This window comes from Agelaius phoeniceus, chromosome Z (genome assembly GCF_051311805.1).
Source record: "Agelaius phoeniceus isolate bAgePho1 chromosome Z, bAgePho1.hap1, whole genome shotgun sequence".
Taxonomy (NCBI): Eukaryota; Metazoa; Chordata; class Aves; order Passeriformes; family Icteridae; genus Agelaius; species Agelaius phoeniceus.
The window spans coordinates 64,686,491-64,713,509 of NC_135303.1; the positions used below are offsets into that span (position 1 = coordinate 64,686,491).

At 33.8% G+C, this 27,019-nt stretch overlaps 1 protein-coding gene across 46 annotated transcripts in view; it reads left to right on the top strand.

Annotated features, from left to right (window-relative positions):
- PTPRD (protein tyrosine phosphatase receptor type D) overlaps positions 1 to 27,019 on the top strand; it is a 1,163,353-nt gene that overhangs the window by 531,710 nt on the left and 604,624 nt on the right. Inside the window, exon 7 of one of the 46 annotated variants that reach the window (XM_077171996.1) lies at positions 21,271 to 21,312. The exons of the other annotated variants lie outside the window; for them this stretch is intronic. The gene's annotated coding sequence lies outside the window, so the exon portion shown is untranslated. The remainder of the gene's footprint in view (positions 1 to 21,270; positions 21,313 to 27,019) is intronic. 46 annotated transcript variants of the gene reach the window in all.

Below are 27,019 nucleotides of genomic sequence, written 5' to 3' on the forward strand. Positions count from 1 at the left end.
ATACATATGGAATTTCTCCTCTGTGCTTTTCTTTTTTTCCAAAATAACTGTAGTGTAGGTTTTTTGCATATTAGAAAACTGAAGTTCAAAACAATTTATTTACTAAAAAAATAATTTAAGGGGCATGAGAAATACATGATAAAGTTTTTTGGTGATTTACTCAATACGTGCATGGTGGTAAGCATTATCAATTGTGACTATGTTCATCAGCCAAAAGTGTTTGATAAAATCTGAACTGATCAAACAAGAATGTCTATATAGATATCCTTTAGAGAGTTCCTTTTACAAAATCATTATCAACTGTTCTGATTTGTTGTAGCTGTCTACTTTAAATAAATACATACACACACATACATAAACAGCTAGTTCTGAGCACCAGATTCACAACTCGAGTTCTGAGGTAAGATCCATTATAACCAAGCCAGCCTTCAAATGGATAAGACAGATTTGCAGTCATTAAATTAACCTCTTAAATTACATTTGTCTGCAATGTAGTGTAGTCTTGACACAGAATTTTGAGAGGTATAACAGTTGCTCAACAAAAGCAAGTACTTGGTGGAGATCAATTCTTGATTTTATACCTGTGTCTCTTGAGAAACTCCAGAAACTTTTGCCCCTATGTCAATGATCCCTCCAAAAAAGGCTGTGTTATGTGGGAAAGTGAATTCTGACTACTATCCTAGTAGAAATATAAAAAGTGTGAGCCAGTGGAAAAAGAGATTCTTCAGTTTTCAGGCCACACTATCTTGCATTGCTCACCTCCTTAAAACTGATAGAAGATGATAACGGCCTATCTGTTTGCCCCAAAAAATCTACATGGTTCAACTAGGCTCCCTCATGGGGAACTTTTATAAAATGTTTATTTTTTTCTCCTCATTGAATCTCTTTGCTCTCCTTCGTACAACAGAACAGTGTCACAGTATTTCCCTAAAGGTAAAATGTTGTTTTATTCCTTTGTTTGTAGTTATAGACCTTTCAAAAAGACAAACTTTTACTGAATGAGCTGCAGCTGGAGGTTTAACTTTCTGTCTGATAATTAACCTAGCCTCCTCTGGCACCTAATCAGGTCATCACAGTTTATACTGAGTCCTGCTTGGCTTGTCTTTTTTCATCTTAGTTCAGCTAAGCTAGATGAGGAGAGCTTGGCATTGTACTTCAACTAAATTCCACTTTTCTTCCCCTGATTACTGTATATATAAACACTGTAAAAACTATCATTTGTGATCTGCAAATTTAGTAATAATTTTTATTTCTATTTCAACTTTGCTGGAAAATGTGGTGCATTCTCTTTTTGAAATGGAGTCCCATGGCTGTGCTTGTACTTATACTTTCCATGTATGTTGAAGAACTATTAATAAGGAAAGTTATCCTTTTACTAATAGCTTTTTTGTGATCCTATTTGCAGCCATTGATCATGTGTGTATTGTAAGGATATCTTCTCTTTTTATTTTAAGATACATTTATATACTTTCTTTTTCACAGTTACAATAGTGATCAATGAGCAAAACAGTATTTATAATAGCTAGCAAATATTCACTTTTCACAAAAAAATCTGACATTAACATCATCTTGTTCTTTGACTCATATAAAGGGAAAAAATCAAGTAGTCAAATTACAGTTTAAAAAATTGACATATCTGAAGTTTCTAGTTATCCATTTTTTTCCATTAACAATACCACATTCTGTTATTGCAGGTCTTGATTCACAGCCTCAAATAGGCTTTGAAAAATATAATAGAACATCTTTAATTAAATCCCCAAAACTCACATTCAGGGATAAATAATAATCCATCAGCTATTTCATTCTCTAACAGGACCTGGGAGAACTTGACAGTCTTAATCACTTCAGCCATTTATACCTTCATTTTCAGCTTTGTTTCAGTTGAGCCATTTAGTGGGGGTTTATCTAAATTGCAGTATCTTTTTTTCTAATCACACTTCATAGCTGTAACACAGAAAGTAATTTCAGGTGCAAAACGGAATATCTCTGAAGCACAGACATCCACGGCATAAGCACATTAGAATGAAAAGTTACCTGTGACTGAGTGATATTTGTCTCTGTAATGAGCTGAAGCATTGAGGAGCTGTGCCTGTAGTAAAATTAGGAACCACCAGCAGCAGCACAAGAGGATTCTAGCTTGTTAGAGAATATTCATTTTCCTTATTACACAAGACAGCTGTGAATGCCAGAAATTGTTTCATTAATGCAAACAAAGTTTCAATTATATCCCAGCATTCCTACAGGTGTGGGGAAAGTCAAAGTAAATACTCATATAGTTACTAAACACTCATATCAATGCTGTTCTAGGGGCTTTAGCTATCTTGAGGGTAAAATAACATTTATATGTGGTTTTAGATATTACTTTTGGTATTGTATCTTGTTCTTTTACAAAACTTTTTTTCATATAAAATATAAAGGTATGATTTACATTATCAAATTCACATCTTAAATATCACTATGACTGTCCCAAATTAAAAAATAATTTAAAAAATAATAAAAAAGAGGTGCAATTACTTGGGTTTTATTATTATTATTTTATAAATACAAATTTTGTCATACCCTCTTTTTTCTTTTTAATTAATTTTACTCAATTGGTTTTACATATGAATATTTCCTTAACTTTCTACTGCCAAACTTTTGTAATGATGACCTCTGTAGTGGCATTTATAAATTAAAACTTGCACTAGTAGTAGCAGTAGTAGTAGTAGTAGTAGTAGTAGTAGTCCCCAGTATTATTAATATATTTCAACTAGTAACTATTTGTCCAGTATATTTTTTTGTATTTCAAGGCTGCCAAATAAACTTTTCTGAGTATAAGTTTGAATCAGCAAGAGCATGAGAATATAAAAGCATGATGTTTTTTCAGAACAGACAGCTCACAAATAGATTTTCATGGGCAAGTTAGTTAATCAGAGAAAAGTTAAATTGGATGTTGACTTCTATGGCTTAGGATTTCACCTTCAGCAAGCAGCTCAAAGAATTGCCTCTGTAAATAACTGTGCCCTTGCACACTTTACATTATACTGGTACACTGAGAGGCTGAAGTAGAAAGCCTACAGAAGTTCTGTCAAGGGTTCATGGTAGGAGCGCACCTCTTTCCAGAACATACCCAGGCACCACAAAATCAATGGGGAGGAAAACGAGGTGATTAAATTAGCAGGAGGTCCCATCTGTGTAATAGCAGAGAAACTAGTAAGACCTAAGTTGCATACCTCTAATGCCTAGGACTACACTCCTTTAAACTTTCTATGCCTCCTTACTAAACAGGAATGAATGTGTGTCATCTTAGTCTCCAAAGGCAACATTGTTTTTCAAGTTTGTCAGCAACACTCTCTGGGTGCCTGAGTATTTCCTACTTTTTTCTAGTTACTGGGACAGGATTTTTCTTTGGTTGTATAATAATGTTTTTCTTATTACTCTGGAGGAGCAGATTCAACTAGCTTTTACAGTAACCATTTCAGCTTCAGAGTGCTAGATAAATTAATGTTGGAAGAGATGCAATGTATGTTATAAAAAATATTTTTCACACTAGTTGACAAGACAGGTAAACGCTATATTTTGATCAAGCAGCCTTAAAAGGACTTGCCTTTTAGCAGATGATTCTCAGTAACTGATTGCAATTAGCACCCATACATTAATATAGACATTTACTAATTCTTTTTTGAATTGTTCTGTACAGTTGTATGTATTTCATCTAATATAAAGCAAGCTACTTTATTCTAAGGCACTTGTGGCTGTGAAGAGAAAAGAGAAAACCATGAAAGAGAATTGGTCTGCTACTAGAATCACATTAAGTAAACCAGGAATGGTTATATAAATTCAATGACAACAAAATATGGCCAGCTACTTCAAATGCTCAAGTGATTATTGCTCTTTTTTTTTTTTTTGTGATTAAAAACTACTTATAAAATATGCTTTAGGAAACACAAGAATTGCAATGGCTTGATGTGTAAGCCATTAAGTACTGTATGGAAGGAGGCAGGTGTTGGTGCATTTTGCTAACACTTAAATATTTAGCATGATCATTAAATTTTATATTGCACATATGCATACATTTCCAGTCAAGTGAATGCATGCAATAGAAATTTCAGCACTTGTCCCACATATTCAGTTCAGGAGAATCTGCCCCTTGTTGGTAGTGAATGAACAAATGAATGAGCAAAAGAGCTGCATAAGTATGGGTAGTGCATCTAAATCAAGGGAGCTTTGGTAAAGAAAAAAGAAATAGAGATGCAAGTGTTGCTGTTCCCTGATGGCTTTTTATATCATCACCTCCCTTCTTGGAAAATGTTTTGAATCTTTCATTAACACATTTTCAGATGATTTCTCTTTTCTTAAGATATTCCTTCAAAATTCAAAATTGTTTAAAAAATATGGTTGGAAGATTAATGCAAATTTATGCACAACACAGTTCAGCAGATTTAGCATCTCTAAGTTGCCAGTGTATTCATGTTTGATTCAACAACAAAGGATGATTTAAAGCTATGGTAATTAAAAGCATATATTTTATGAATGCAATTTAGTAACAAATTCCACTCAGGAAGTTCAAAGGCTGAAAATCTTTAGTTTCCCAGCTCTCACAAGTACTGCAGGTTCAGTCAGATTACATGGCTCCAAAAACATGTAAAAGCTTGTCCCTGTGCTTGTTCCCTTGAGTAGCCAAGTCCCTCAGTGGCTGTCAGAAATAGACCAAGTATATTTTCTTCCCAGTAGAAAACTATTATTATTTTATACTGCAGTCCACAAAAAAAACGCATTAAGGCTGCATCCATTAATAGTCCTGAATGTTTCCTAGCCCCCTGCAGGTGGCTATCCTAAAAGCTAGTTGAATCTGCTGCTCCAGAGAGATAGCAATTGAGTAAATAAAAGCACAATTTTATACAACCAAAGAAAAGTCCTGTCTCAGTGAGTAAAAGAAAGTAGAAAATATTCAGGCACCCAGAGAGTGTTGCTGACAAAGTTTAGAAAATGGCTCTTGCCTTTTTCATGTTCCTTCTAGCACTGAGATCTGAGAAGGATCATAAAACAACATTCCTGTGCCATTGGCAGAGAGAGTGTCAAGGTACTTGGCTGATCTTGACTCCATACAGGCATTTTTTAATGTTCTTACATTGTATTGATCTAAGTATTATTTTAGGAAGCTACTTACCATTTAATTACTGTCAGTAATAATTTGATTTAATGTTCTCTTTATGAGATTATTTTTTCATTTGATTTACCTTTTTTTAAATCAAAAAATCTGCCATTAGTAGTCCACTTGATTGTGAAATGCATTAAATGGAATAGAATTCAGATGAGGATCCTAAGAGAAAGTCAGTTGCTTTATGACCATCTTCCTACTCCTTTAGGGTGGTTCAGTGACACTAAGAGTCATCCACAGCTGCTCTACCTCCAGCTGAAGTTTTATTTTAGATCTATGATTTATGTTAAGATATATCTCTTAATTTGGATTTAGGATTTATGACTTAATCCCACATTATCTGCCATACTCTTCCCTTGGAAAAAAGAAGGCAATGACTGAAAAAATTTACATGGTCTGGTTAGGCATTCCTTTCACAACCAATCACAATCTAGGTTTTTGCCTTGACTTACATTAGTAAGTACCCACCACACAGACTTTTTGATCTTCACTTTTTATAATTTAAAAAAGTACTATTTTATAGCATTTCAGATTTCCAACCAATATATGATTTTAGGATTAATTATCAAAATTCCATTTGTACCTACCAAGACAAGAAACTCTTATTTTTCAATAAGACCTGAAACATTAAAAAATTCATGCTAGATTAACCAGAGGAAAAAAATCCATTACCAGAGATTGACACTGCACAATGGCAGCACTCAAAAATAATTCTGTTAGGGATTCATCCAGACAGTGTTATGGTCTGATGTCATCCTTTTGATATCAACACAGACATGCAATTTTCAACTGAATGATGTTACTGCACTGTACCCATTGTCAGTTTTGTAAGACTCATGCTACAATAAAACTCTGGCCCTTGATATACAGTTTTCTTTCAACCGTAGAACATCCTTCTGTATTCTTTCAAGTTCCTTCTAATACCTGCACCCAACGGGAAATTTTTGCTGATATTCTCCTAGGCACTGTGAATTGATGGTCTGCACTTCTACACCTGCATAATCCTATAAAAGAGTTTGAGAAAAAAAGGAATAAACAATGCAGGATCCAGATATTTCTCAGGAATATACACAAATGATACTCCTGTTCCTTTAACATAAAATACACCAGCTTTTAGAGAAAACAAATAAAATATTAATTACTTAACCAAATACACTGGTTCTAGCTGCTCAACTAGACTTTTTCAGGAATGTTATCTCTTGCCTTCATAAACTGACTTTTATTTTTTTAATAGGAAACTAGAATGTGAATATAATTAAAAGCCAGAGAAAGACATTTTTTTATAAATGTAACTTGCTTGTACTACCTTTTCTCCAAAAATTGGGATTTTGTTGATGATTTCAAGACTTGAAATCTACAGTTGTTTAGCTTTTTTTTTTCTTCCCCTGCCTCTCATTGTAGTTTGCTTAAATGAATAAAATGAAGTTTGGATCTGTATAAGAAACTTCTCAGCTTCTATAAAAATTTGTTGCCATCATGGAAAATTGGGATTGTCTTTTAAGTAATGGAAAATTATGGATTCATTCAGTAAACATCAATACCAATTTGAGTTCATCAAGTTAGACTTCAGAATTAAACCCAGTGATTTTACTGAGCTATTAAAAATCTGTTTATATTTCCCATCAAGACTTAAAGAGAGGAATATTTGTTGTCAGACCTATTAGATATTTAAATTAGTGGAAAGCTGTAGCCATTCTGAAAATTTTAACATTTCAATTTCATCCTCACTCAAAAAATTCAAAATTGAAGCTTTTATTAGAACTGGAATCAATATTTATTTCCTTTATTTTTCTCATATCACACCAAACTGTCAAAAATGACCAATTTTCTTAAGAAAATAATTTATGGATGTGAGAAGTGTAATGATTTACTACAATTCACAGTAGTGAATTTCCTTCATCACACTGATGAAGGAAAAACTGGAATGTCTTTTCATATTCTGGATGAAATTAGGATTCTCTTGGAAAATAAGATATCCACAGTCATAAGCACTTAGAAAAAGCCACATTTGGAGTACTGTATTTGGTTCTGGGCCCCTTGGTACAAGAAAAATAAGGAACAACTGGAGAGGATCCAGCCGAGATGACTGGGAAGGGAATCTCATCAAAACATATGAATATCTCAAGAGCAGGTGTCAGGAGAATGGTGCCAGAGACTTTTCAGTGTAGCCTAGTGACAGAAAGAGGAACAAAAGCCATAAATAAAACACAACAATTCTCTACTTAACACAAGGAAGAACTTCATATTATTATGGCAGAGCACTGGCACAGGGTGCCCAGGAAGATTGTGGAGTCTCCCTCCTTTTCTGGAAAAATTCAAAACTAACCTAAATATATCCCTGTGTCACTTGCTCTGGGTGGTGCTGCCCTCTCAGGGGCATTGGACTGGATGATCTCCAGAGGCCTCTTCCAACTCTAACAATTCTGGAGTTCCATGAAATTAGGTTTCTCATGTTCCAGTTGTCTTTCTGCTTGCCCCAATGTCTGTTTTCACTATCTTTTCTAGGTTATCAGTAACTATTTTCAAGGGCCTGTCCTGCATTTTGTTTGTAATTGGTCAGTAATGGAGCTAGTAGATGTGGTCCAGCTCAAGTGAAAGCTGATTTACATGTATGATATGCCAGTCCTGACAAGTGTATTTCTTTCTAAAACATACCTAGACACTTTTGAAAGGACACAGGCTTTAATCAATGTTCCAACTTCATGTATAATTGTTTTCTATGAGATAAGCTCTAACTCAGAAGTTTTCTGTCTTGTATAGTTTCCCTCAGCAAGATTACTTCTTCTGTCTTTGGAATTACTTAAGCTGGATTGGTGGAAATGACTCCAAAAACACCAAAACCTTGATACCTTCATCCAATACAGACTGGTTCAGTCAAAACAAATTTGGTTTCACATTTTTTTAATGAGAATGTTAAAGCATTTTTAAGAAATAATTGTATTTTTTCTTTATTGTTTTTCTTTTTTGGACTCTGTTATATGTCTTTTTTCTGCTACATGTTTGGAGATTTATCTTTGAGAATTTAATTCTTGCATTTTATTTTATTTTAACCTTTGTCTAAGTAGAGTCTAATTTAGTTTTGCATCAAACCAGAGTCAAAAAAACACATACAGCTGGTCTTTCTAGAGTTTTTTGAGGGCCCAGGATAACATTAAAGGAGAAAAAAAGACATCTCAAATTGAAACATAAATGCACATAATAGAGAGTGGAGACTTAAACTGAGAAAAAGAAGAAGAAGAAGAAGAAGAAGAAGAAGAAGAAGAAGAAGAAGAAGAAGAAGAAGAAGAAAAAGAAGAAGAAGAAGAAGAAGAAGAAGAAGAAGAAGAAGAAGAAGAAGAAGAAACAAAGGAAGACCTCACTAAGACTGAATATACTAGAAATTTCCAAAAGAAAAAAAAACTTAGCTTAAAATTAGTATTAGAATGGCTGATGGGAAAGACAGGATAAAATATCTGTCTTCCAAACCAAGGAGTGTCATCTTTAAAACATAAATGTGCATTACATATATCTTCTTTTGTTGCTCATTTAGATGCTTAATATCTGTTTCTTAGTCTTTGGAAACACTTTGTTTCACAAACATAGCTGGTTTTGTGACTATTATTGTTATTACTACTTAAAAATTCTTTATCTTTTCTAATGTCTTTTTGACAATATGAGTTCAGTGGAGCTGTACTGTCGTTAGTACACCACAACCATATTCAGAAATTCCCAAAGTGTATATGGCAGAGGAAGCAGTCTGTTGACTAATACACTGGTGACATTTCCAAAACTTGACTAATAATCCTCTCTATCTAAAATAAATTATTTTATTATTTTCAAAGTAGTTTTGTTTTCAAGTTAAAATGAGTCCCTGTTCTGCTTGTTTGATCACTGTGTCACTAAAGTACATGCACTGTAGATGTATTTTTATAATGTGTATGTGCATTTTTTTATTTCTTCATAGAAAGACTCAGCTGTATACGTATTTACTACTATAACTGCATCTAAAATAGCTTTTCTGGTCATTAGTACAAATTAAAATCTCAGCTGCACAGGATTCTTTTTTTCATATTTTTTGCATTCCACCTTTTTAGAATTTTAGAATCTGAAGGAAAGTATTAAGACAGTAAAAAGGATTTATATTCTGATAATTTGAAAAAGCAGTTAAAATGTACGTCCCTTTTTGAATTCATGAAAAAATGGTACAATTTTCTTTGAAATTATTTGGTCTACAGCATATCTCAAGATAAATATGTATTAGTTTGACTTTTCCTCTTCTGAAAACCTGATGTTTAACATTCTTATATTCTCAACTTATTCTGCAGCTCTGTTTAGGGTTTAAAATCTGTAAGGTAAATGCTCCCTGAATTAAAAATATTGTAGTGCTGAAAGAGGAACAGAAGGCATATTTCAATTTTATTGATTTGTGCTACTAACCTCTACTTTGGGAGAATCCTTAATTTATCTGAGCAACATACCGGTGCTTCTATACACCTTACATTTGTTGAATTTGAGTGAAAAAATGCACCAAATTGTTTTTCCAATGTGTTACTTAATCTCATTGAGTTTATTTGACAGCAACCTATTAAAATATAGTACAAGTATACAGGCAGGGTGATGAGAATATTGCAAAGGGAAAAATATAAAAATTTGTACTTTAACAGGAGCCTTCTTTTATTTTGATGGGACTCCAGGTGTTGCGAATTTCTCCTTATCCTTAATAGCACTGTTGGTGGATGGATTGTAAATTAAATTTATTCCTCAATGAGTATCGTCACAGGTAATTGCTCGTAGTGCAGTGAGGCCCTTTGAAGACATCGTTTACAAAATCTGAGCAGCCTTACAGTGATAGGGAGTCAGTCATGTTGCACTCCCTTTCCGGCCCAGAGTGGACAGATTGTTCAAGTAGGTAGAATAGGTACACCTGTACATAACATGCTGTTTTGCTATTTATTAATGAGGAGAATGCACTTTGCCATGCTAGTCATGGAAATCTGAAGACTAAGCCAATATCTTCCTCAGATAACTACAAAATTTTATCTACACAACTGAACTAGTTGAACTAGAATTTTATATTTCAGTTGAAATTTAGAAGCCATGGGCTTCTAAATTGTTTTGTTTTAATAAAGGAGAAACTATAATACACAATATGGACAAAGTTATTTGCTGCACCAATTCAGATACTATAAAACTCTGAGAATCAAATAGCAAAATTTGGCTATGAGATCTTATTTTCCTTACATTACTTTAGTGATTGTGGAAATACTGCTGAAACCAGTTCTTAATATACTTCTTATCTTTTGGATAAGTCAGTTTCATAACTGCTTTATGTTATGATGCTTTTATGTTTAGATTCATTAAATTTTTTATGTTTAATAAATTTTAGAATTTTTGAAGAATGATAACATCAAGAACTACTGCAGAAGCAGTGAAATGTATTTCTCGTGGCTGTATTGAATGTAAACTTATACTTTTAATGAATAAAGTTGTACCTATTAGTAAAATATATTAATAGAAAGACTATTTTTTATATGCAATTTTTATAAAGATTCAGAAATTTAATTATATTTCTGTATTATTCTCATGGTTTGACACTGGCACAATGCCAGTGCCCCCATGAGAATACCCTCTCCCTGGTTTCTGCTGTGAGATGTGACCAGGAATGAGCAAAGCAGGCTCTCACTTAGGAAAAAAAAAGTTATTAAGTAAACTACAAGGCAAAGGAAAAAAAAAGAAACACACAAGGAAAATAAAAACTTCACAAATACATCTCTTCATCCTCTCTACCAAATTCCCAATACAATACATCTTCCAAATCATCGACTTTCGGTCCGGCACTACTCTTCAGAATACTCAATCCTCAGTTCATCAAGAAGAGAAGCAGTCCTTCTTGTGCCAATGGTGACATCTTCTTTTCATGTCCAGCACTCTCACCACTGAACACGGACCAGAGCTGCTTCTAGGGTCGACTTTTAAAGATGCTTCATGCCACTCCAAAAAAGCACAGTCTCAGCTTTGGGACATCTGTCTCCCCCATATTTTTCACCCCCTGAGGCCGAGGGGTACCAACACTGAAACCTCTTGGTCCTGAGGCATTGCCTCCCCCTAGAATGTAGTCCCTGTATCACAAGGAAACATGGTTCTGTCCATAGCTACACAAGAGTCCAGCATAAGCTACTCCATCATCTCTTCTACCCAAGTTCTTCTCTATTCTTCTAACATCTCTCACTTGCCTAGACCTCTCTCACACTTGCCTATTTCTTTCTTCATCTTCCACTCTATCTCTCTTCTAGGAAAGGTCAATGTTCTGTAAAGTTTTCATTGTCCGAAAAGGGGTTAAAAAAGCTCCTACGAGCGGCCGGCTGCACCGCCCCCTCCCCCGCCCCGCATTCTCCTTCACCCCCCATTCTCCTTCAGCCGTGCTGCTGGCACAGGCCCACGTTTATCAAGTTTCAAGGTAACAGTCCCAGCAGGCACTGGCGCTCTCCTTCTCTCTCTCTCTCTCTCTCTGTCTCCCAGGAGAGGCTGACTGATGGCTCCCGGTGTTCTTCCACCCTTCCATCCTGCAAAGGCCTTCACCTCCCTTCTGTTCCCAGCCACATGGCTTTTCCCCTCGCCCCGCCTAGCCAGCCGCTAGGCTGGGAGAGAGACCCGAACTCTTTCCCGCCGAAAACCCCAAGAGAACCTCTCAAGAAAAGAGCCCTGCTTTTAACCCCGTGTTCTCAGAAGCAGATCTAATGTCTCAATGGCCACATTAAGTGCCAATATTAAAATCTGAGCACCAATTAGCCTGACGACAGCATCTCAGAAAACATATTTCCTGTCAAACTACCACAATTATTTATGTAGTACACATAAAGGACTGTGTTTATAACTGACCCTTGAAAAAAAAAGTAGCTGTCATATGTTCTGAAACTTGAGTTCCCAGTTCTGCAAGTTATTGTTTCACTCTATATCAAGTTGGAAAACAGTTGTAATTCTTATATATTATCATAAATTGCTGATTTGTCTAGACCAAGTGACTGCTATCAGACATATAGACAGCCCTCTGGACTTCTTCCTTACTGTATTAGTTTGAACAAGTCTTTAAAAAAACATGTCAGCACCAACAGACCAAAGAACAAAAACCATGGGAATAGAAATTTTGACAATGTTCCCATTGCATTGACACATTTTAGAAGATACTCCTTAACCCTTGTCCTTAAGAAGTCACCGTCTTTCCTCTTTCTAGAAGACAAAATATAACCTCATAGTATTACTATTTTTTTCTTAAAGGACCTGAAATGTTGTTCATACGATACCAAAGTATGAGCTAACAGCTTTTGAAAAGTATGGATATCACTATACTATTACTGCTTATTCACTCTAAGGAAAAAAATAACATTCAGTGCAGAGAAATAAGAACAGTTAAAGCTGAAGGCAGATTGTTCTAAGAAAAACTTCTTTGGCCATAATACCTAAGACCATATAAATCAAAGCCTGTTTCCAAAGCCTTAAATCTCACAGTAATGACATTTAGTCTCTCTGTATTGGTCCTCTCTGTAAATTACCCATAAAATGGTAGCATCTTTATATGTAACACCATTTAGTTATACCTAAATGAGCAGCCATTATTCTTTTTTTGATTCAGTTGCAGGAAGTGTGTGTGACTAGACAGGAGAGTACTTCTTGACTTGATAATTCACTCTTCAATAGCTTCAGTCTCTTCACCTGCCAGTTATATTGTACACCAATCCATAAACTCATCCAACTCTTTCAAAGATAGGATAAGTCAGCCCTTTGAGAAAATCATTTATATCTGTTCCCATATAATGGCTGAACTGAGTTTGTTGTTCTGTAGCTGTACAGCAGATTTACAAAAAAAGGAATGGAAATGAATGATAGCATGCTTGAGTACCCATTATAATTATCATTACCTGTATAGAGCATAATCAGTTAAACAACACACACACATCTTTGAGAAATCTTCCTTTTTGGGGGTTCAGGAAACCTGTTTGATATTTTTTAAATAGTGGTTGGGGAGTTGCCAGATTTGTTTTCACCCATGTTCCCCCTATCTGTTGCATTCTATGGGTCTTTACATTGCTTGTTAATGTCCTTGTTTGTTTTCAGTTCTGTCCCAGAGAAGTAGAAGGAGCAAGTATCACAATACAAGGATCAGTGCATCAGTCCTTTTATATTTTATTTCAAATCCAAAGACTGAGCTAAAATTTGTCTACCTTTAATCAACTTATGTCTGTGATTGATAAATCAGCAAGCAAGGGGACAGTAAAACCAAGAAGCACTTTTTTATGCATTAGAATATGTGACATTCTTTTTCAAGACCAGTGCTAAGTGAAGCAATGTCATTAACTAGCCATCTCCTGATACCCTAGGCTGGAAAAGAATAAAATAGTGTTAAGCAGGGAATAAAGTTACAGTCATTTTATCATGTAATTTCTATCTGAGGATCAGGTTTTACTTTTATTGTAGAGGTAATGTATGTAATGTTTATTTGGATTTAAAGTCTGAAACCACCACAAATATATCTTTCATTTGACAGGTCATTTTTACTTGAATGTCTTCCATAAGGGATTTGCTTAGGAGAAGCTAAACAAGGCTTTCTAGTGAATTTTAATGATCTCATACTTATTTGAAAACAATCAACTATTAGAATTAGGTTTTATTAAGTATCGTGTTACCATGACCACCAGATTTAAATTTGTCTGTTCATTGATGACATAGAAATTTTGTATTAGACAAAGTCACCATGTATAGGCCTAAATAGTCATTGCTCTTTTATCACCTGAAAGGTCTTATTTAATCATAATCATAGTTTGTTAATGGGTTGGAAAGGTTCTAGCTCCAGCCTCGCATTCATGGATAGGGATACCTCACACTAATCCAGGTTGCTCAAGGACTTATAAAGCCTGGCTTTGAACACTGCTGGGGTTGGGTCAGTTATTGATAGGTATTAAATTCCATAGAGTGGTGTCTCAAGTAGCTTAAAATATCTCTTGCTAAATACAAAGAATGCATTTAGTTTCCTGGGAACCCCTTTTGCACAAAACAGAAGTATCTTTGCAGGGTCAAGTGTATGAAAAGGGGAGAACTGCAACTGTTTCTGTCCAAGCCTTGAAATTCAAACTTTGACCTGCAGCTTAGGAAGTCATTGGTCAAAGTCGTAAGACAGCTTGTTCAACCATCATGACAGCTAAAATGACCTTGAAGTCAAAAAATCACTTTCTAAAGTCATCTAACTCTCTTGTGAATTGATTGCTAGTCAAGCTACTGTCAGAAATGCTGTCATCATTCTTCTCCTCTAAGTAGAGGAAACTTTCAAAAACTTTGTCATTAATTTATGCAAAAACTCTGATTCTTTTCAATAAAAATGGTAATCTTCATGAGGCAGTTTGAGAGAAAAACAACAAAATTCTGAACTGTGACTGTGTGCATCAGGAATACATTTATCTGAGATGGCAATGTGGAAATGAGTAGAAACGTCTTCATCTGTAAATACACAGGAATACTCATGCTCTAGCAACTTTCAGAAAATTTTATTCTGTATTGAAAAATCTTACAGATATGCTTTTTGCATTCCTTTAAATTATTGTTTTTCTGGATTTTAGGGGAATTAGAATTAGAGTTATTGTTTTATGTACTATGACATAAACTTTGATTAAATGTAGAATTTATCCAGCTTTAAACAATAAATGTATTCTTTTTCATGCATAGATACTATTTTTTCACTGTGACTTTTTCATCTGACTAATTATCACATCGGTTAAAGTAAAAATACAGATTAAGTATTTTCTCAGAAAATACCCTGCTAGAATTGAAAAGAACACACTTAAAAATTAAGTTATATCAAGGGAACTGTATGTTTCACTGACAAAAATATATTGAAAAGTTATGTAATAGTTCTATGTGGTTTTCATTTATTATAATAATATATAATATTCTTTTGTCATATTCATAATAATTTTATAATTGACATATTCTTCATCACTACAAAAGTCATAAATAAAATTACACTATTTTTTCATAAGCAGTCCTTTGTTTTTTAAATCTTGGTTATTGTTATGTATTGTAGCTTGCTGAATTATTAGAAAAAGACTAGAACTATATCGAGCCATCACACCTAAGGTGATGGGGTTTTTTTTGTCAGTTAAACCAAAAAAAAAAAAGCATCTGTAAAATTAAGTATCAGAAATAGTTCTGCAAGTAGGGAACCATTTAGCTGTTCTCAGAACAGCTTCTCTTCATAACTGTTATTTTAAAATGTTATGAATTTCCTGTTGTTGCTATGCAGACAGTCTTGAATATTTTCAGGATGGTATAGGTGTTATGCATTCTACTTTTGCAGATAACTCTAGCTTAATTTTCAGAGTCAGCAGTAAAATGTGTGCACATGTAAATATGCAGAAAATAATTTTGTCCTCAGGGAGCACAAAGCATTTACCCAGAAATGTTTCTGATAATTCTGTCCGAAAAGAGCAGTCCCACAACACCTTTAAAACAGTTTTTATTTGGCTGTGTTTCCTTCCTCCTTTTTTTTTTTAACTGTTACATTGGATTATGATATATTCTGTAAAAACTGTTGGATTATCTTTTTTTTAATTTTTCTGGTCTTTTTTTCTTAGTGCAAAAAAAATTACTTCCTATTAGTACAATTCTTGTTCTAGAAATATGACACAACTAAATAAAAATCTAAAGATAGACATAAATCTAATCTAATCTAATCTAACTCACTAATCTAATGAACTCATTTTATCCCTATATCTAATTAACTTATTTTATCCCTATAATTAATAGATATATGTGATGCTATATATATGTACCTTCAGAGGACCATTTACAGAGGGAGTTAATGGGATTTTTGGGTTTTGCTTTTGTTCTTTTTTTTATTTCTCTTTTTGAGCATATAGCTACAGCATTTTAAGGTTACACATTTAAAGAAATTTGGGATGTATTTCCCACATGAAGGGAGTTAAGTCTTTTAGTGAAAGAGGAAGCAAAAAGAGGGACGAGAATTTTTTGAGGAAGGAACTTACATTGACGGAATGTTTCATAAAGTACTTCTTTCAATTTTCATTAATTGTTTAATATTTTGATAATCACATGTTGATAATCTTTAATAGGACCCCTGAAACAGGACATTTTTTCTCTTACAGCTATGCATATGTTCTTACTACCTTGAACACAGCTGAATGCAGACACCCAAAAATAAGTAATAGGATTTTACACAGTATGAACAAAGATGACGGGTTTCTGTAAATAAAAATAGATGACTGGTACACAATTATCTGCACATTTAGCCATACTTGAAACAACTTCTTTCCAAGTAGTTCTACCACAATTTTTTATTATAGGTCAAAATACTGGAGTTCCAACTGCCAGTTAAATATTAGAGATTTAAGAAATGTTTCTGTCTCTCAGTATCCTTTAGTAAATCACATTTTTTCTGGTTCATATTGTCTTTGGGTTATGACAGTGTTCCTGGCAACAAAATGACCTACATGACGAGGCACATCGCATGTCTATGAACATATGGTCCAACATCTTGCACTCCTTTAAGAACACCATTCTGGTTTTCTTGCATTAGCTGTGTTATCTGTTACAAACGCCACACAGTTGGCTAGGAAAAGGTTCAGCACACTCAAAGATTTCTCCATTGCCATGACATTATTTTTAGTACTGTCTTGATTAATGGAGAGCATCTTTTCGAACAAAGCAAAATACAAAAATGCTGATATAATTTGGAATATAAAGCTCGATAAGAAATTATGAGGTGGAAGTTTTTAATCAGTATGATTGCTAACATCTGCCATCAGGGAAAACCACATTTCAGTTTTGTGTGTCTACCCTTTGGAGCAGTAAAAATATATGCAAAGCTAGAACAACTCTCTGTTTTCATACTAGACATATAAAGATTCTGCCCGATTTGGAATTTTCAGTCAAGACAAACACTTTTAAAATCTGTTCTCACAGATGTTGGGCTATTGCAAAGGAAGGAGTGAGTCAAATTAATATTTCTCACTAAAAATGTAAAACACCTGCATTTTTCAGAACTGTTGCTTGGACCTACTCCTGATTCTTTATTATAGTCTATGTAACTTCTCCACACTGTAACCACTGTGTTAATTAAAAATCTTTGTGCTTAGTCAGTCCATATATGATTAGATTATGTGTCACTCTCTAATACATTGCAGTGTTCCCTGTTGGAAAGGGTTCTCTCCCCTTGCAAAGGAGATGATAATAAGCCCTACAACTGGTTTGCCTCATGTTATTTTATAAAAACAATAAAACATTTATTTTTTAAAAGAGTCACAGCAACTTTTGCCTAAACAATAACTAAAACCAACTCTAGAAGCAGAATTCTACTAATAAACAAAACAATTCTTTTAGTCTCCTTGATGAAGCAGCATCCATAAATGAAGCTATAGCAGCTGAGGACTTCATTTTCCAGCTAGTGTAAGCATTCTAATTCAACATAACTTTCATGTTGTTTAAATGATTAGCCAAATTCTAAAGATTTTTCATACTGCTCTCTTTATTTTCTTTCTACCTCATTACCCCTTCGGCCTATGTGTTAAAAAATAGCCAAATTGTAATTTTTTTAATAAGTACTAATAAGCAATCTATTTAGAATTCAGTAACCTTTAAAGTCTTCTATAAAACAGAATACAAAATTATGGTTTTGAACAATGATCTTTTGTCTTTCTGAAACTCCTTTAAAGAAGCATGGAAGAAAAAATCATAAATATCTAAAGATTGCCTAGTAGGTGAGGAACTGTCTATTAGTGGTAGAAAGCAATATAAGAACCAGAATTTTTAATTATATTTTTGTTAAGGGTCAACACTAATGAAAAAGCAAAAGAAAAAATCAGTCGCTACACCTTTCATCCCATAACTCCTTTGTGTTTGGAGGTTTTTTCCTAAGTGTAGTCTTAAGTATCTCTTCTTGGGCTATATTGAAATATTGTGCTTTACTTAGTAAGGGGTAGATATTTTCTTTTTTAAATAATTGAAACAGAAACTTAGGGAGCAAGTAAACTATTTACTATTTACCATTCAAAATTTTCATTTCAGTTAATAATTTTCTTTATGGTTTCCTCTTTGTTCCTCCATGACAATTGTGTCTAGCTTCTCTTTTTCAGTTCCAAAGAACTGGAAATAAACATGAATATGTGTATGTATTCAAAAATTGACTCAACTAAACTTAAAGCAAAGCATAGATATTGCTTTTTATTAGTACTAAATAGATTAGTTAAGTAGTTTAGAGTTGAGTACATAACATTGGAGATGGGCATATCTACAGAGTTTACTACAAGTGCTGCACATCTGCATTATGAAACTTCACATTTACATATTAAGCACTAGCCTGCCTTTTTTTTTCACTGAAATTAAGTAACTTCTTAGCCAGTGTAAGTATATGGAATAGTTGTCACTGGCAATGCTGTTCACAGAAGAAACACACACATTCTCAAAGGGTGTGGTATTGTCCATTTCCACAGCTACATAATTGGGGTTTGGGGTTTTTTTTTAGTTTTGTAAAATAATGCACTGATTAGAGCTGTATCCATTTACTGGGTTGGAAGATATCCCTTCCTTAGATACATGTTCACTGCTAAGAAATATAGTAGAGAATAGAAGTCAGAGGCTCACTAAAATGTCAGATTTTCCTGTGGGAAAAAAACCCCCTCCCTCCAATGTGTTTGCCAGAATTCAGTTAGACAGACTGATCACTACTTCAGAAGCTGTTTATAGAGAAAGCATATCTCTGTACATTATATCCAGTTGCATGCTGCTTTTTCTTTCTTTTCTTTTCTTTTCTTTTCTTTTCTTTTCTTTTCTTTTCTTTTCTTTTCTTTTCTTTTCTTTTCTTTTCTTTTCTTTTCTTTTCTTTTCTTTTCTTTTCTTTTCTTTTCTTTCCTTTTCTTTTCTTTTCTTTTCTTTTCTTTTCTTTTCTTTTCTTTTCTTTTCTTTTCTTTTCTTTTCTTTTCTTTTCTTTTCTTTTCTTTTCTTTTCTTTTCTTTTCTTTCCTTTTCTTTTCTTTTCTTTTCTTTTCTTTTCTTTTCTTTTCTTTTCTTTTCTTTTCTTTTCTTTTCTTTTCTTTTCTTTTCTTTTCTTTTCTTTTCTTTTCTTTTCTTTTCTTTTCTTTTCTTTTCTTTTCTTTTTCCTTTCTTTTTTTTCTTGTAATAAATATCAGGCATTCCAAACTTCCACGTAGAGATTTTTATTTAGTTTTTATCAAGTTTATTGAGTACTTATTGCAAGAACCTAGGTGTATATTCAGATTACTAGCTCAGACAGCACAAAATTCTACTTTCTCCTGAGACTAGTTTAAACTGTAGTCTTTATTTAACAATCAATTTTGACATTTATGTTGATTGATGTTAATCCAAGAATGATAAGACAATTGAGGAACTTCTGTAGACAAATGGCACCAAATTGCTCTGAAATGCAAAATTTCTAAGCTACCTAGGAGAACATGACTCTCAAAAGGTCCAGAGTAAAACAAATAGAATGAAATTTCATAGTTCAAAGGGCAGGATCATGTATTTTAGTACTAGCTCCAAAAACCTGTCATTGCCTGTTCAGGTTTTGTAAACATAGATATGATAGAAAGGAAAAGAACAAAAAGTTCATAAAAATACTAAGAACTCACATAATCTGGTATGAAAATTCTATTATTTTTAAGAAATATGAAACAAATTTGGAAACATTTGAATCACTCTATATTAGATAATACAACTTACAGAAAGGATCTGAAAAAATTTGTTCTCACAAATCAAAGTCGAAATTGAAATTACTGTTGTCTGTAAATAGACCCATGAAAGCAAGAGCACACAAGGAGTGAAATGGCAGCCTCTGCCAAAGTACCAATGTGCATGCATTGGCCATGAACACTTCCATCTAGAAAACAAGTTTATGGCCAAAAGAGGAAAAGTATTCAGAGAGAATAAGTAGCAAATTTGGGGCTGCTGAGAAAAGAGTTGCACAACAGTTGCAGTGTTGAAAGTGATTGAACTTACTTGCCCAGGAATTTCTCTGCTGGTTCTAGATTCTGGTTTAACTTAATGTAAAAGTAACTTTGAAATACTTTGTTCAATGTTAGTTCAAGTAACAAAGCAAAGGTCTGGAAGTGCAATAATGGTCTTTTTACTATGACATAGACCATTTCTCTCTTCCCTTGTTCCATGCTGAGGTGAGACACTATGACTACACTGAAGCAGTCCCATATAGGATAGTTCAGGTCATTTTGGTAGATAGGTTTCTCTACATTTCAGAAGGCTTATATGTACTCTTATTTCAATTTTAACACTTACGGGGTTTTTTATTTTAATCAAATAATTGTATAAAATACAATTTCAGCATTATTTCATCAGAAAGTTGCTTTATTTCAGGTGTTATTCACATGTTTAGATGGGAGGGATGAAGGGATAAGATACTGCAGCTCTAAGTCTAGACTGACCTCCAGGAAGGCACTAAAAACCTCTTTGAAAGAAATCAGCTATTGAACAAACTGGTTCCTGCAGGCTTTAAGGCATAATACACATGATGTTACTGTACTTTTTTTTTCTTCTTTAATTTAGAAGTTTCCAGCTATTGCCAAGTCATTCAATGGCAGTTTGCACCTATTGTGAGGAGAAACTGGACAAAATAGGATATAAGATATAAGAACAGAAGATCTTGTTTTACTTTTTTATATTTCTCTGATTTATAATAATAATGAAACAATACATTGAACTATGAATTTATGAGGATGGTAAAATTTTAATGAAGTAAAAAGAAAAACAAATATTCTGAATCTTCCATAAGCAGAACTAGTCATGGAGTGGAAGAAAAAAAAAAGAAATTTATGTATTAAATCTATATTAATGAAATAATGTCCACTGGAAGACCATTAGACTGTCATTCCCTCTTAAGAAAACAATAGTGTTTTTTTCAGTTGTGTTCGTATATCTGATAACCTGTGGTTCAACTTTAGTACTAAAAATCCAAATTAGACCATTTGATTCTCTTTTATAGTATTGCTTCAAATATATTCCAGATTATTTTTCCATGATATGTTGGTGGATAATTATCCTCATTAGTAGAAAAGAGCATGCAAGCTGCTCCCTGATTTTTTTAAAAACCTAATCACCTGTAATATTTTGTAATTACAGCCTTCTTCTCTAGGAATCTTTAAATCACAAATCCACATTCGTGTAAGTAATGCAGAAAAATATGTTTAAAAATATACTTTCCTTTGAGATTATTTTGTTATGACTCCTTCATGTTCAACAGATAAGAGAGATAGAAGTGACTGCCTAGTATATAACAATGTCAAATTCCATTAATGCAATGATTAATTTCTGTACCAAATATATAATGAACTCAACCATTTTGTATTTCTACTCATCTGTCAAGAAAAGCTTTTAACTCTGCATTAAAGTGCACATTAATTTGTGCAAGTGCACACAAAGAATGAATGTGTTTATTATATCATAACTATAAAAGTATGTATTATATCATAACTATAAAAATGGCCAAAAGGAAGTGTATTCCATAAATAGGAAACAATTGTTAGCCCAATTAAGGTCTTAACAAACTAATCAAAATAAAGCAGATATTTATTAGTCCATTTACAGCACTGCTCACACTTTACAGTCCATAATAATGCAGTGAAGCCTCATAAATAATAGAATGAAGCTTTTTGTTCAAGAAAACTCAGGAGTACCTGTAACCTTTTCTCCACTTCGGTTTCATCCCAGGTTGTGACTTCAGGCTCCTTGAAAGCAGAGAGATGCTATATAGTTTTGGATAGCTGTTAAGTCTCTACATTTTCACTGCTGAGGCTGAGAGGGCAGATCTTGTTTTATACATTTCAATGTCTCAATGTATTTTGCTTTTGTGGTTTTCCAGTTAAAGCTGGGAAGGTATATGGTCACCCTTCCCAAGCTCCCTCTCTGTAAGTGTCCATTGTTGTCACACTGGGACTCTCTGAGAGAGCCTCTGCCCTTGCTCACATTCAGCACTGACAGCGCTGCAGCACCAGCATGTTCAGCAATGGGAACTTGGCCACTAGACACTAGTTAAGGCAAGCTAAAAGGACACGGGGGCCAAGGCCAGCCCACATAGATCTTGGGCCCCCAAAACTGAACATAAACCAACATGGAGCAAAAATCATAATATTAGGGATACAGTATATGTATTTTCTTCTTTGAGGAAAAATTACTATGTTTACTGTGATACTTTTCCATTAATTGCGATACCATTGCCCATTAATTACAAATACTTTATTTTTTCCAGAGTATGCAATAATTATATCTACAATTCATCTTCTGCTCTAGAAAAGTATTCCACTTTGGAATTAACTTTGGTAAACTTAATGCATCCCTTCAGAGACCTTGAAAAAAAATTAGGGGAGTGGGAACTTAAAGGTTCAGTCTTGGAAACTGGGGAAGGAAGTCTTTATGCAGATACTTGAAATATCTCATAATTTGTATTACTGTCAAGAATAATTTTTTAAAAAGTGCAATCTTACCTAGCCCTGCTTCCTAGTCATTCTTTAGAAGAAACATATTAATCCAATAAAGGTGTTTCTTCTCATATTTTTTTTTCTTTTTGGCCTATAAATGTGTCATAAAAAAAATTAGGATCTTATTCCTACACTTTCAACTACTAACTTTTCCCTGCTAACTCTCAAATCCATTTTGTCTTCTCATAACTGATGCAGTTCTATATTGAGGTCTTCCTGTCCAGAATTTTTTCAAAAAATTTTTAATGATAGGTTCAACACACCATACTCTGAATAGTCTACCTTGTTTTTAAAACTGTCTCCTTTTTCATTACCTTCAATTGTGATAGTAAATAGACATCTGTCTATTAAGGTCTCCTACTCCTCAGTTTAATAAAAGAGTTTTGCCAACTCCTTCTGCTTTGTATTTCACACTGCTTCTAAAATATCTGCATTAGCGAATCAAGACGCTGTGCTATTTATGCCTTCTGTTGATATAATACTCTGTTATTCCCTTCCCTTCCCTTCCCTTCCCTTCCCTTCCCTTCCCTTCCCTTCCCTTCCCTTCCCTTCCCTTCCCTTCCCTTCCCTTCCCTTCCCTTCCCTTCCCTTCCCTTCCCTTCCCTTCCCTTCCCTTCCCTTCCCTTCCCTTCCCTTCCCTTCCCTTCCCCACCAATACCAGTTAGTCAGATTTGAGGCTACTTCAGAAAGTCCAATTGAATATAGGCATCTTCCTCTTGTCAAATTTTGAATCCTGACCTTCCATGAGATGTCTGAGGATGTAAATAATCACTGGGCCCTGGCTGCTGGTTCTGTGTGATCTAGGAGGGTTATAATTCTCCAAAGTCACAGCAGGTGCCTTATCTTTGTGTTTGACTGACTTCCTGCTTTGATTTGCTCCTGCTCCTTTTCTTAGAGCAAAAAATAGTCTTTCCACAGCTTTCAAGTTTTTTTTTTCCCAACTAATATGAAAATAAAAAAACTGTATATCATTCTTCCTGTTTTCAAACTTGCTTTATCTTTCCCACACACATGCACATGAAAAACACCAAAAAAAGACATAGGGTAACCCCCAAAAATGGTACCTAACATAGTTGTCTGAACTTGTTTTTCATTTTATGTAGTAACTGATGTAAACCTGCAGGGTGAGAGGTAAAAGTGGTCTGCCAAACCTCTAATAATTCTAAGTGAGCTATCAATATATTCAAATCCCACATAGGTACCTTGGTTTTGTGTATTTGCTGCATACTTCATATGCAGTGTATCTTATATTCTTAGGGAATAAAACCCCCACAAACCAACACCCAATTTTTTTTTTTTTTTTTTTTTTTACTGCAAGTCTTCTCTGCTTAATTGTGGATAACTTCATATAGCAGTACTAGATCACATTTTTGTTGAAACCTTTTTTAGATTCAGAACAGGAATCAAATTTGTAATCTTCTTAAACAATTTTTAAGTGGGTATTTTCAACTTCTGTCAACTGCTGTTGCTTCAGGTGATTTCTGAACATTCTGGGAATTTGAAGTATCCCCATATCATAAACACGTAGATAGCTGCAAGACTGCAGAAACATCAAGAAAAGAGAAAATGCTTAGAGCTCTCTTTGCCATACTTGAGGATAACATTAAAGGGAACCACGCACATATGGACCTAATGGTGGGAAGCATGCATTAAATTATTTCACTGAAGCTGCAGTCCATATGTTGCTGCATCCAGATGTTTTCTGTTCAATATAGAGAGATTACCAAACATCCCATTGTCACCCAGTACCAGGACTCTTGAAAAATCTCCATCACAATACTTGAAATGCATCTAATACATCAATTACAAATGCTAAGGGGAAGAGCCTTTATCTGTGATTTGTTGTATGCTTTCAGTTCCTCTCCCCTGTAACAAACCTTGAGGCAGTTGGCAGGTGGTATCAGAAAGAACAGATCTCCAGCCGTTTCATCTTCCACTTGACAAATAGACCATTTCACATCAATCTTGTGGTTCAGTACATTTAGAAATTTTAATGCATCTTTCTGTCCTGAAACCTCTTGCTCTACTGTTACTACCTGTCCCCTCTATGTAAATTACTATATTGAACATAGATTTCCTCCTGTTTCAAATTTCTCTGTTACAAAATAATGAAAACTTTCTGTTTGATTCACCTATATAAAGCGTGATTATTTCTGTTGAAGTACAGGGGGATGTGCTACTGAAAAATGAAACCAAATGTTTTAAAGGCAATTCATTATGCTCTGAATAAATAAAATTCTAAATATTCTGCTGTTATATTACACTAGGAGTTTTTTCAGTATATTACAGGGTCTTCTAGAGTATCACCAAGCACCATGAACACTGGGAAAATGAGTACTAAAAATACAGGTATTATATGAGAAAATATTACTTCAATTAAAATTGTGCCATGTTAGTACACTTAATACTGATGTACTTGTTTTAAATCAGAGTAAATATGGAATTTTCTGATTACATAATCAAAGTGGCAACAGCCAAAGTCATGTTGCCTGCACACCAACAAGAATCTAAACTTTATAGACTTATATGACTGTTATGATGAGTTACACAGACATTAATGTATATTTGGTTGCATTAACCCAGTTAATAATGTCTACTATTTTATCAGTTCAAACTAAAATTTTCTATGAAATAATAAGGAAACCAATGGTCTTGAGATTTTTTACATTAAAAGCCTTCAGACAATTCATTTATCTGAAAATCATTACTTTTTATGTTAAATAGAAATTTCTGGAAAAAAATCAGGAATTATATATATAGATGTAGATGTAGATATAGATATATTTTAAAATTTATCTTGTAATTAGCATTAAATCTTTTCCTGCTAGATTTTTTTGTCTAATAGATTTGTTCTTTTTTCATAGCACTTTAGTGTGTCTGACTGAAAAGTTCAAGATCACAATATTAGGTTTTAAATACATTTAACTTATTTTTAAATTAACTAAACTTTAATATTTGACACATTTGACACATTTGACACAGAAGACAAGAAAATACTTATTTACCAAAAGAAGACAAATTGGGCATGTAAAATTAAAATAGATAAAATCTCTCTAAAGTAATAAAGGTAAACTAGAGAAAAACAAAGATGTGCATTAGTTTCCACTTTTATTCATAAAAATTCATACAATTACCTTGAGTTCATAAATTGTGAGTTCTTTCTAGATGAGAAGTGGCCTTCAAAACACCCTCAGTTATATATTTATTATTCTGAGAGACAGTCTGATCTTTGTAAGAAGGGCAGAGAATCGTAATAATGCACCATAATGTTGAATGGTATTTTTAAAGTCATCACAGGAGCCATCTGTCTTCCCATTTGTTTTTCATGGAGAGGTACTGAACTCTGAAGGTGTACTAGCCTCTTCCAAAGTTAGTACCAACCTTATTTTGACTCCAGACAAGGTATGCAAATTACTGTTTGTTAGCTCTTTGGGTTGGAGCACTGTACCGATGTTACCCAAGTGACTGCGCACACAGCAGTAATCTAAGCTGCATCTGCAGCCGAAGGCATCTGGCATTTCATCTTCAATGTGAAATTCATTAGATGCCAACCAGTCCTTTCAGACTTCCTACTATTTGAAAATGACCTTATTCACAAAAAAAAAGCCAAAACAACCAAAAACAAAAAACCAACCAAAACCAAAAACAAACGAAAAAAAGAAAAAAAAAAAACACAAAAAAACCCAAAAAACCAAAACAAAAGAAAAAAAAAAACCAAAGAAAAAAAAAAAACCAAAAACAAACAACAACAACAACAACAAAAAAAAAAAAAAAAAAAAAAAAAAACAAAAACAAAAAAAAAAAACCACCAGAAGTCTGATGGATTCCATGATTGGGAGGATATATTACTGTGCATCACAGATTGTCACCTTCAAATAGGTAGTTGAATTTCAGTACTTCTCCAAAGCTCAGATGGTCCTATTTCTTATGGAAAATTACTATCTAGAGCACTAATAAGAATCTAGAACCCATGAATCATAGTGCAAGGTGGGGGGTTGTGGTTTGTATTTGTTTTTGCTTTTATTTAAGCTTTTCTTATGCCTTTGTTATATGGTTGGCTTGGTTTTTTACTGTTCATTTATCTGGGTAATAAAGGAAAAGTTCTGAATTTGACCTTTCATTGTTATATAAAATGGTCTATAGAGATTAATATTTGAGAGAGGTTGAAAATGTCCAACAGACAAAAATATTACCCTTTTATGCTCTTTTCAATTTAACAATTAACAGAACAAGCATCCAAAGCCCCAAGTTATGACAAGCACAGGAACTTGTAAACATCACTAAGAATTAACAGTGGATATCTCTCATCAAAAGTTGTCAAAAGGTGTGTCTAGAGTAACCTCCCAAGAGCCTTTTTGTGAGATTTGTACCGAGAATTATTGATACAAATTTCA